This window comes from Triticum dicoccoides, unplaced genomic scaffold (genome assembly GCF_002162155.2).
Source record: "Triticum dicoccoides isolate Atlit2015 ecotype Zavitan unplaced genomic scaffold, WEW_v2.0 scaffold19820, whole genome shotgun sequence".
In the NCBI taxonomy this organism is placed as follows: domain Eukaryota; kingdom Viridiplantae; phylum Streptophyta; class Magnoliopsida; order Poales; family Poaceae; genus Triticum; species Triticum dicoccoides.
In genome coordinates, this window is record NW_021233161.1 from 86,100 (window position 1) to 97,890 (window position 11,791).

At 43.5% G+C, this 11,791-nt stretch overlaps 1 pseudogene; it reads left to right on the forward strand.

The window, feature by feature from the left end:
• Positions 1 to 11,791, forward strand: part of LOC119345005 — a 16,819-nt pseudogene that overhangs the window by 592 nt on the left and 4,436 nt on the right.

Here is an 11,791-nt window from a genome sequence, read left to right on the forward strand (position 1 = left end):
GGGGGGGGCTGAGAAAATTGCAGGCAACAGGTAGGTTTTGTAAAAATTTCGACCAGTGAGAACAACCATGATTCAGATACACAACATATAAATAGCATCATAATCCTGAAACACAAATTTGCATTAATGAAGTGAAACTATAAACATTGTAAATAGATATTTAATTTTAACGTGAAGTAATATATAACCTCAATGACCAAGAGCCCACTCTCAAACCTCAAAAATTAAAACCTCAATTTTTTACAAAAAAACTATATACTTTGAGATAAAACAATAACCGTCCAGGGGAAAGGGAGGGAATAACTGACAGCTAATTGAACCAGTGCATACCTAGTAACGTATGAATAACCCACAACTTCGCTCCTCCTCCTCCAAGAAAGAAGGCTATGGCCGGCGCCGCCGCAGGTCCGCCTCGTCTCTGGTGGCCCTAGGGCCATGGGGGCGCGGTGGATCCTGCCAAGGGCCGGCGGGAGGGCTCCATTTTTAGTTGTTTTTTCCTGTCTTGCTAGGGTTTGTGTCCTGCTCAGGAAGGCGAGACGACGGTGGCTCTGAAGGAAATATGCCCTAGAGGCAATAATAAAGATATTATTTATTTCCTTATATCATGATAAATGTTTATTATTCATGCTAGAATTGTATTAACCGGAAACATAATACATGTGTGAATACATAGACAAACAGAGTGTCACTAGTATACCTCTACTTGACTAGCTCGTTAATCAAAGATGGTTATGTTTCCTAACCATGAACAAGGAGTTGATATTTGATTAACGGGATCACATCATTAGGTGAATGATCTGATTGACATGACCCATTCCATTAGCTTAGCACCCGATCGTTTAGTATGTTGCTATTGCTTTCTTCATGACTTATACATGTTCCTATGACTATGAGATTATGCAACTCCCGTTTGCCGGAGGAACACTTTGTGTGCTACCAAACGTCACAACGTAAATGGGTGATTATAAAGGTGCTCTACAGATGTCTCCAAAGGTACATGTTGGGTTGGCGTATTTCGAGATTAGGATTTGTCACTCCGATTGTCGGAGAGGTATCTCTGGGCCCTCTCGGTAATGCACATCACATAAGCCTTGCAAGCATTGCAACTAATGAGTTAGTTGCGAGATGATGTATTACGGAACGAGTAAAGAGACTTGCCGGTAACGAGATTGAACTAGGTATTGAGATACCCTACGATCAAATCTCGGGCAAGTAACATACCGATGACAAAGGGAACAACGTATGTTGTTATGCGGTCTGACCGATAAAGATCTTCGTAGAATATGTAGGAGCCAATATGAGCATCCAGGTTCCGTTATTGGTTATTGACCGGAGACGTGTCTCGGTCATGTCTACATTGTTCTCGAACCCGTAGGGTCCGCACGCATAAGGTTTCGATGACAGTTATATTATGAGTTTATGAGTTTTGATGTACCGAAGTTAGTTCGGAGTCCCGGATGTGATCACGGACATGACGAGGAGTCTCGAAATGGTCGAGACATAAATATTGATATATTGGACGACTTTATTCGGACACCGGAAGTGTTCCGGGTGATTTCGGAGAAAACCAGAGAGCCGGAGGGTTACCGGAACCCCCGGGGAGAAGTAATGGGCCATATGGGCCTTAGTGGAGAGAGAGAGGGGCAGCCAAAGGTGAGCCGCGCGCCTCCTCCCCCCTGGTCCGAATTGGACTAGGAGAGGGGGGCGGCGCCCCCCCTTTCCCTTTCCCTCCCCACTTCTTTCCCCCTCCTAGCAGGAGTCCTACTCCTACTAGGAGGAGGACTCCTCCTTGGCGCGCCATAGAGGGCCGGCCGGCCTCCTCCCCTTGATCCTTTATATACGGGGGCAGGGGACACCCCTTGACACATAAGTTGATCCACATGATCATATTCTTAGCTATGTGCGGTGCCCCCTTCCACCACAGTCCTCGATAATATTGTAGCGGTGCTTAGGCGAAGCCCTGCGACGGTAGTGCATCAAGATCGTCACCACGCCATCGTGCTGACGGAACTCTTCCCTGATACTTTGCTGGTTCGGAGTTCGGGGATCGTCATCGAGCTGAACATGTGCTAGAACTCGGAGGTGCTGTAGTTTCGGTGCTTGATCGGTCGGACCATGGGGACGTACGACTACATCAACCAAACACTTCCATTGTCGATCTACAAGGGTACGTAGATCACACTCTCCCCTCCCGTTGCTATGCATCACCATGATCTTGCGTGTGTGTAGGAATTTTTTTGAAATTACTACGTTCCCCAACAGTGGCATCCGAGCCTAGGTTTTATATGTTGATGTTATATGCACGAGTAGAACACAAGTGAGTTGTGGGCGATATAAGTCATACTGCTTACCAGCATGTCATACTTTGGTTCGGCGGTATTGTTGGACGAAGTGGCCCAGACCGACATTACGCGTACGCTTACGCGAGACCGGTTCTCCCGACGTGCTTTGCACATAGGTGGCTTGCGGGTGACAATTTCTCCAACTTTAGTTGAACCGAGTATGGCTATGCCCGGTCCTTGCGAAGGTTAAAACATCACCAACTTGACAAACTATCGTTGTGGTTTTGATGCGTAGGTAAGATTGGTTCTTGCTTAAGCCCGTAGCAGCCACGTAAAACTTGCAACAACAAAGTAGAGGACGTCTAACTTGTTTTTGCAGGGCATGTTGTGATGTGATATGGTCAAGACATGATGCTAAATTTTATTGTATGAGATGATCATGTTTTGTAACCGAGTTATCGGCAACTGGCAGGAGCCATATGGTTGTCGCTTTATTGTATGCAATGCAATCGCGCTGTAATGCTTTACTTTATCACTAAGCGGTAGCGATAGTCGTGGAAGCATAAGATTGGCGAGACGACAACGATGCTACGATGGAGATCAAGGTGTCGCGCCGGTGACGATGGTGATCACGATGGTGCTTCGAAGATGGAGATCACAAGCACAAGATGATGATGGCCATATCATATCACTTATATTGATTGCATGTGATGTTTATCTTTTATGCATCTTATCTTGCTTTGATTGACGGTAGCATTATAAGATGATCTCTCACTAATTATCAAGAAGTGTTCTCCCTGAGTATGCACCGTTGCGAAAGTTCTTCGTGCTGAGACACCACGTGATGATCGGGTGTGATAGGCTCTACGTTCAAATACAACGGGAGCAAAACAGTTGCACACGCGGAATACTCAGGTTATACTTGACGAGCCAAGCATATACAGATATGGCCTCGGAACACGGAGACCGAAAGGTCGAGCGTGAATCATATAGTAGATATGATCAACATAGTGATGTTCACCAATGAAACGACTCCATCTCACGTGATGATCGGACATGGTTTAGTTGATTTGCATCACGTAATCACTTAGAGGATTAGAGGGATGTCTATCTAAGTGGGAGTTCTTTAAGTAAATTAATTGAACCTAAATTTATCATGAAACTTAGTACCTGATAGTATCTCGCTTGTTTATGCTTGATTGTAGATAGATGGCTCGTGTTGTTGTTTCCTTGAATTTTAATGCGTTCCTTGAGAAAGCAAAGTTGAAAGATGATGGTAGCAATTACACGGACTGGGTCCGTAACTTGAGGATTATCCTCATTGCTGCACAGAAGAATTATGTCCTGAAAGCACCGCTGGGTGCCAGGCCTGCTACTGGAGCAACACCAGATGTTATGAACGTCTGGCAGAGCAAAGCTGATGACTATTCGATAGTTCAGTATGCCATGCTTTACGGCTTAGAATCGGGACTTCAACAACGTTTTGAACGTCATGGAGCATATGAGATGTTTCAGGAGTTGAAGTTAATATTTCAAGCAAATGCCCGGATTGAGAGATATGAAGTCTCCAATAAGTTCTATAGCTGCAAGATGGAGGTGAACAGTTATGTCAGTGAGCATATACTCAAAATGTCTGGGTATAATAATCACTTGATTCAATTGGGAGTTAATCTTCCAGATGATTGCATCATTGACATAATTCTCCAATCACTGCCACCAAGCTACAAGAGCTTCGTGATGAACTATAATATGCAAGGGATGAATAAGACTATTACCGAGCTCTTCGCAATGCTGAAAGCTGCGGAGGTAGAAATTAAGAAGGAGCATCAAGTGTTGATGGTCAACAAGATCACTAGTTTCAAGAAAAAGGGCAAAGGGAAGAAGAAGGGGAACTTCAAAAAGAACGGCAAGCAAGTTGCTCTCAAGAGAAGAAACCCAAACCTGGACCTAAGCCTGAAACTGAGTGCTTCTATTACAAGCAGACTGGTCACTGGAAGCGGAACTGCCCCAAGTATTTGGCGGATAAGAAGGATGGTAATGTGAACAAAGGTATATGTGATATACATGTTATTGATGTGTACCTTACTAATGCTCGCAGTAGCACCTGGGTATTTGATACTGGTTCTGTTGCTAATATTTGCAACTCGAAACAGGGACTACGGATTAAGCGAAGATTGGCTAAGGACGAGGTGACGATGCGCGTGGGAAACGGTTCCAAAGTCGATCTGATTGCAGTCGGCACGCTACCTCTACATCTACCTTCGGGATTAATATTAGACCTAAATAATTGTTATTTGGTGCCAGCGTTAAGCATGAACATTATATCTGGATCTTATTTGATGCGAGACGGTTATTCATTTAAATCTGAGAATAATGGTTGTTCTATTTATATGAGTAATATCTTTTATGGTCATGCACCCTTAAAGAGTGGTCTATTTTTGTTGAATATCGATAGTAGTGACACACATATTCATAGTGTTGAAGCCAAAAGATGCAGAGTTGATAATGATAGTGCAACTTATTTGTGGCACTGCCGTTTAGGTCATATCGGTGTAAAGCGCATGAAGAAACTCCATACTGATGGACTTTTGGAACCACTTGATTATGAATCACTTGGTACTTGCGAACCGTGCCTCATGGGCAAGATGACTAAAACACCATTCTCCGGTACTATGGAGAGAGCAACAGATTTGTTGGAAATTATACATACAGATGTATGTGGTCCGATGAATATTGAGGCTCGTGGCGGATATCGTTATTTTCTCACCTTCACAGATGACTTAAGCAGATATGGGTATATCTACTTAATGAAACATAAGTCTGAAACATTTGAAAAGTTCAAAGAATTTCAGAGTGAAGTTGAAAATCATCATAACAAAAAAATAAAGTTTCTGCGATCTGATCGTGGAGGAGAATATTTGAGTTACGAGTTTGGTGTACATTTGAAACAATGCGGAATAGTTTCCCAACTCATGCCACCCGGAACACCACAGCGCAATGGTGTGTCCGAACGTCGTAATCGTACTTTACTAGATATGGTGTGATCTATGATGTCTCTTACTGATTTACCGCTATCGTTTTGGGGTTATGCTTTGGAGACGGCCGCATTCACGTTAAATAGGGCACCATCAAAATCCGTTGAGACGACGCCTTATGAACTATGGTTTGGCAAGAAACCAAAGTTGTCGTTTCTGAAAGTTTGGGGCTGCGATGCTTATGTGAAAAAGCTTCAACCTGATAAGCTCGAACCCAAATCGGAGAAGTGTGTCTTCATAGGATATCCAAAGGAGACTATTGGATACACCTTCTATCACAGATACGAAGGCAAGACTTTTGTTGCTAAGTTCGGAAACTTTCTGGAGAAGGAGTTTCTCTCGAAAGAAGTGAGTGGGAGGAAAGTAGAACTTGACGAGGTAACTGTACCTGCTCCCTTATTGGAAAGTAGTGCATCACAGAAAACTGTTTCAGTGACACCTACACCAGTCAGTGAGGAAGCTAATGATGATGATCATGAAACTTCAAAACAAGATACTACCGAACCTCGTAGATCAACCAGAGTGAGATCCGCGCCAGAGTGGTACGGTAATCCTATTCTGGAAGTCATGCTACTAGATCATGATGAACCTACGAACTATGAAGAAGCGATGGTGAGCCCAGATTCCGCAAAATGGCTTGAAGCCATGAAATCTGAGATGGGATCCATGTATGAGAACAAAGTATGGACTTTGGTTGACTTGCCCGATGATCGACAAGCAATTGAGAATAAATGGATCTTCAAGAAGAAGACTGACGCTGACGGTAATATTACTGTCTACAAAGCTCGACTTGTCGCAAAAGGTTTTTGGAAAGTTTAAGGAATTGACTACGATGAGACCTTCTCACCCGTAGCGATGCTTAAGTCTGTCCGAATCATGTTAGCAATTGCCGCATTTTATGATTATGAAATTTGGCAGATGGATGTCAAAACTGCATTCCTGAATGGATTTCTGGAAGAAGAGTTGTATATGATGCAACCGGAAGGTTTTGTCGATCCAAAGGAAGCTAACAAAGTGTGCAAGCTCCAGCGATCCATTTATGGACTGGTGCAAGCCTCTCGGAGTTGGAATAAACGCTTTGATAGTGTGATCAAAGCATTTGTTTTATACAGACTTTTGGAGAGGCCTGTATTTACAAGAAAGTGAGTGGGAACTCTGTAGCATTTCTGATATTATATGTGGATGACATATTACTAACTGGAAATGATATAGAATTTCTGGATAGCATAAAGGAATACTTGAATAAGAGTTTTTCAATGAAAGACCTCGGTGAAGCTGCTTACATATTAGGCATTAAGATCTATAGAGATAGATCAAGACGCTTAATTGGACTTTCACAAAGCACATACCTTGACAAATTTTTGAAGAAGTTCAAAATGGATCAAGCAAAGAAAGGGTTCTTGCCTGTGTTACAAGGTGTGAAGTTGAGCAAGACTCAATGCCCGACCACTGCAGAAGATAGAGAGAAAATGAAAGATGTTCCCTATGCTTCAGCCATAGGCTCTATCATGTGTGCAATGCTGTGTACCAGACCTGATGTGTGCCTTGCTATAAGTCTAGCAGGGAGGTACCAAAGTGATCCAGGTGTGGATCACTGGACAGCGGTCAAGAACATCCTGAAATACCTGAAAAGGACTAAGGATATGTTTCTCATATATGGAGGTGACAAAGAGCTCATCGTAAAATGTTACGTTGATGCAAGCTTTGACACTGATCTGGACAATTCTAAATCGCAAACCGGATACGTGTTTACATTAAACGGTGGAGCTGTCAGTTGGTGCAGTTCTAAACAAACCGTTGTAGCGGGATCTACATGTGAAGCGGAGTACATAGCTGCTTCGGAAGCAGGAAATGAAGGAGTCTGGATGAAGGAGTTCATATCCGATCTAGGTGTCATACCTAGTGCATCGGGTCCAATGAAAATCTTTTGTGACAATACTGGTGCAATTGCCTTGGCAAAGGAATCCAGATTTCACAAGAGAACCAAGCACATCAAGAGATGCTTCAATTCCATCCGGCATCTAGTCCAGGTGGAAGACATAGAGATTTGCAAGATATATACGGATCTGAATGTTGCAGACCCGTTGACTAAGCCTCTTTCACGAGCAAAACATGATCGGCACCAAGGCTCCATGGGTGTTAGAATCATTACTGTGTAATCTAGATTATTGACTCTAGTGCAAGTGGGAGACTGAAGGAAATATGCCCTAGAGGCAATAATAAAGTTATTATTTATTTCCTTATATCATGATAAATGTTTATTATCCATGCTAGAATTGTATTAACTGGAAACATAATACATGTGTGAATACATAGACAAACAGAGTGTCACTAGTATGCCTCTACTTGACTAGCTCGTTAATCAAAGATGGTTATGTTTCCTAACCATGAACAAGGAGTTGTTATTTGATTAACGGGATCACATCATTAGGTGAATGATCTGATTGACATGACCCATTCCATTAGCTTAGCACCCGATCGTTTAGTATGTTGCTATTGCTTTGTTCGTGACTTATACATGTTCCTATGACTATGAGATTATGCAACTCCCGTTTGCCGGAGGAACACTTTGTGTGCTACCAAACGTCACAACGTAAATGGGTGATTATAAAGGTGCTCTACAGGTGCCTCCAAAGGTACATGTTGGGTTGGCGTATTTCGAGATTAGGATTTGTCACTCCGATTGTCGGAGAGGTATCTCTGGGCCCTCTCGGTAATGCACATCACATAAGCCTTGCAAGCATTGCAACTAATGAGTTAGTTGCGAGATGATGTATTACGGAACGAGTAAAGAGACTTGCCGGTAACGAGATTGAACTAGGTATTGAGATACCGACGATCGAATCTCGGGCAAGTAACATACCGATGAGAAAGGGAACAACGTATGTTGTTATGCGGTCTGACCGATAAAGATCTTCGTAGAATATGTAGGAGCCAATATGAGCATCCAGGTTCCGCTATTGGTTATTGACCGGAGACGTGTCTCGGTCATGTCTACATTGTTCTCGAACCCGTAGGGTCCACACGCTTAAGGTTTCGATGACAGTTATATTATGAGTTTATGAGTTTTGATGTACCGAAGTTAGTTCGGAGTCCCGGATGTGATCACGGACATGACGAGGAGTCTCTAATTGGTCGAGACATAAAGATTGATATATTGGACGGCTTTATTCGGACACCGGAAGTGTTCCGGGTGATTTCGGAGAAAACCGAAGAGCTGGAGGGTTACCGGAACCCCCCCGGGAGAAGTAATGGGCCATATGGGCCTTAGTGGAGAGAGAGAGGGGCAGCCAAAGGTGGGCCGCGCGCCTCCTCCCCCTGGTCCGAATTGGACTAGGAGAGGGGGGCGGCGCCCCCCCTTTCCCTCTCCCTCCCACTCCTCCTTGGCGCGCCATAGAGGGCCGGCCGACCTCCTCCCCTTGATCCTTTATATACGGGGGCAGGGGACACCCCTTGACACACAAGTTGATCCACGTGATCATATTCTTAGCCATGTGTGGTGCCCCTTCCACCATAGTCCTCGATAATATTGTAGCGGTGCTTAGGTGAAGCCCTGCGATGGTAGTTCATCAAGATCGTCACCACGCCATCGTGCTGACAGAACTCTTCCCCGATACTTTGCTGGTTCGGAGTCCGGGGATCATCATCGAGCTGAACGTGTGCTAGAACTCGGAGGTGCCGTAGTTTCGGTGCTTGATCGGTCGGGTCGTGGAGACGTACGACTACATCAAGCAAACGCTTCCGTTGTCGATCTACAAGGGTACGTAGATCACACTCTCCCCTCTCGTTGCTATGCATCACCATGATCTTGCGTGTGCGTAGGAAATTTTTTGAAATTACTACGTTCCCCAACAGGCTCCCTGAAGATGGAATAAAGGTCTCACCGCCTAGCCCCTGTTCCGGCGGTGCATCTAGCATCGTTGGTGGGCGTGTGGAGATGTGTCTCCGGCGAATCTATCTTTGGTGGGTTTGCTCGGATCTCGTCGTTGTTCGTCTACGTTCATGTGTCTTCGGGTTGAATCCTTCCAACCTACGTTATTCTTCATCGGCGGCGGTTGCTGTTCTGATGCGCTGGTCCTATGGGGCCTTAGCACGACGACTTCTCGACTGTCTACCACAACAAGTTGTGCCCGTCTCCGGCGATGGAGGGGTGATGACGGCGGCGCGCCTTCGGCTCGCTTCAGTGTTTGTAGTCGTTGCTAGGTGGTCTATGGATCTTGATGTAATTTTTATTTCTGGTGTTCGTTGTACTGCCATGATTCAACATGAATAGATTAAAAGTTTTTCCGAAAAAAAATTAACGCATGAATAGCATAGATTTTTTTATACTCTCTCCTTCCATCTATATAGGGCCTAATGCGTTTTTCAAGACCACCTTTGACTATTGATAAAATTAATACTACATGACATGCATAATGTGAAAATTATATCATTGAAAGCTCCTTTCACATACGAATTTGATGATGTGCTTTGTGTAAGTTGCATGTCATATATTATTGCTCTAACATTTGATCAAAGTTAGCCTCAAAAGACGCATTAGGCTTTATATAAATGGAAGGAGGGAGTATAAAAGATCGTGTTCCTTCTGGTCTGCTTCTAGGCCAGCAGGCCTTGTTCCATATGAGTACGTAGGGCTCATGAGGCATGTCTCACCTAACCATTATTAAAGAAAGAAAGAAGCCCATTAGCCATTAGCCAACCACAATCAGCCCATCTGCCCAGGTAAGGTACGATGCGTTGACCATTTTTCCTCGCGTAACGAGGCCATTGTAACTAGCGCGTACCTAGCGAGCCCGGCCAAGTGACCAGGGTCACCGGGCGCTGGCTCCGCCACTGGCGCTAGTGCTTCAGCTAATTCTAGGGCGGTAACCTCGTCAACATGCTCGCGGTAAGCCAACAAGCAATCTTCAATGTGGTTCCTGATTACCACGCCAATTCCCATCCGTCTAGACTTCTTAAAGAGTGCAACATCCATATTAACGGCCACTACATCTGCCGGCGGCGGAACCCATTTAACAAGAGATACCGGGGTATCACGCCTTAACTGACAATTAATTGTGTATTTTCCTGTTGTTCTACAACCAGTTATTACTAGAGGTAATATCACCGGGAGTCATATAACTTGCTCTGTATGTTCAGTTTGGTGCTAAAACTTCAAAAATACGGATTTGTGGTCATCCAACTTGCGTTCTGGTGCAAATACGGTCACAAAGCGTGTACGCGGGCGTTTTCGCCGCTTGCGTGGCGTGCCACACATGCATGGCTCCACTGTCAATGACCGTTGGTGGCGGAGCCATTAGGTGTGACATGTGTGATGTCCTTTTTGCAGAAACAACCCCAGCTTTTTTATAATACGGTTGTATAATTCATACCCACGTAATAATTATGGCTGTATAATTCATTCGCACATAGGTCTCACTTGACAGTCAGCCTACTCTTTCTACCTTTATGTGGGACCCACCTGCTAGTGGACGTGAGAAAGATTTGTAGATTTAAAAATTAATCAGGCCATGTGGATTTGAACCAGCAACTCATCACTCCAGTCTCACGTGCTAACTAGCACACTGGACATGCTTTGCTGTCTGGTACCATGGTACATATGCTGTTATATTGTTCAACCCGACAAATAAATTCTTTTTTGGCCGGGACAACCATATATTCAAGCATATAAAAAGACAAATGATATTAGCAATAAGCTTGCTCTAATATCAAGTTATCTAAACGGATTTAGAGGGTGCGCAATTTTTGTTTTCATTCCCCTCAATATTTTTATGGTTAAATTGAACTCGTATGTCAAAATGGACTTGGATCACTTAAAATTAAAATTCCAGTTTTGTACCGCGGCAGGTTAGTTTTCTTCACACCTCTAGGTCTAGAATTCAAATCATGAGGCACAAACATTTTGATTATTTTTGTACCGAATATGTTTTTTTGGCAAAAATATGACCTACACAAGATTCAAATCTGGGCCAGTTGCTAGCTAATTAATGGACTAACATCAGGATAAAAATGATATATTCATTATGTGTTATATTTTATTTTATCTAGGCTTTTTAATTTTAAATCATTTGAATGCAAACAAAAAAATTGTTGATTTGTCTCAAAGATTTTGTGGCCATATCGAGGATGAGCGAAATTTTTGCCATTTTGAAATTCGTACTAGTTCATGTGCCTAAGGAGAAACATATAATTTTATGTATTGGCAACGACAACTACTCGAGGATCAGCGGATTCTTTTCGCCAGAATTTATTCAAATGGATTTTGAATTCAAAAGTTTTTGGCATTAAAATATATAAATTGAAACTAGAAAAAAAAACAAAGCTTGGAACGTTACAGTAATTAGTAGTGCCCATCCAGTAGGTGGCCCCAGCTTGCAAGTTTGTGAAAATATCAGCTAAACCCTGCTTTTCACTATAAAGTGAAGTAAGGTATATTTGTTTAAACACGTGCTTGGTGCAGTGGTTGGCACAGGT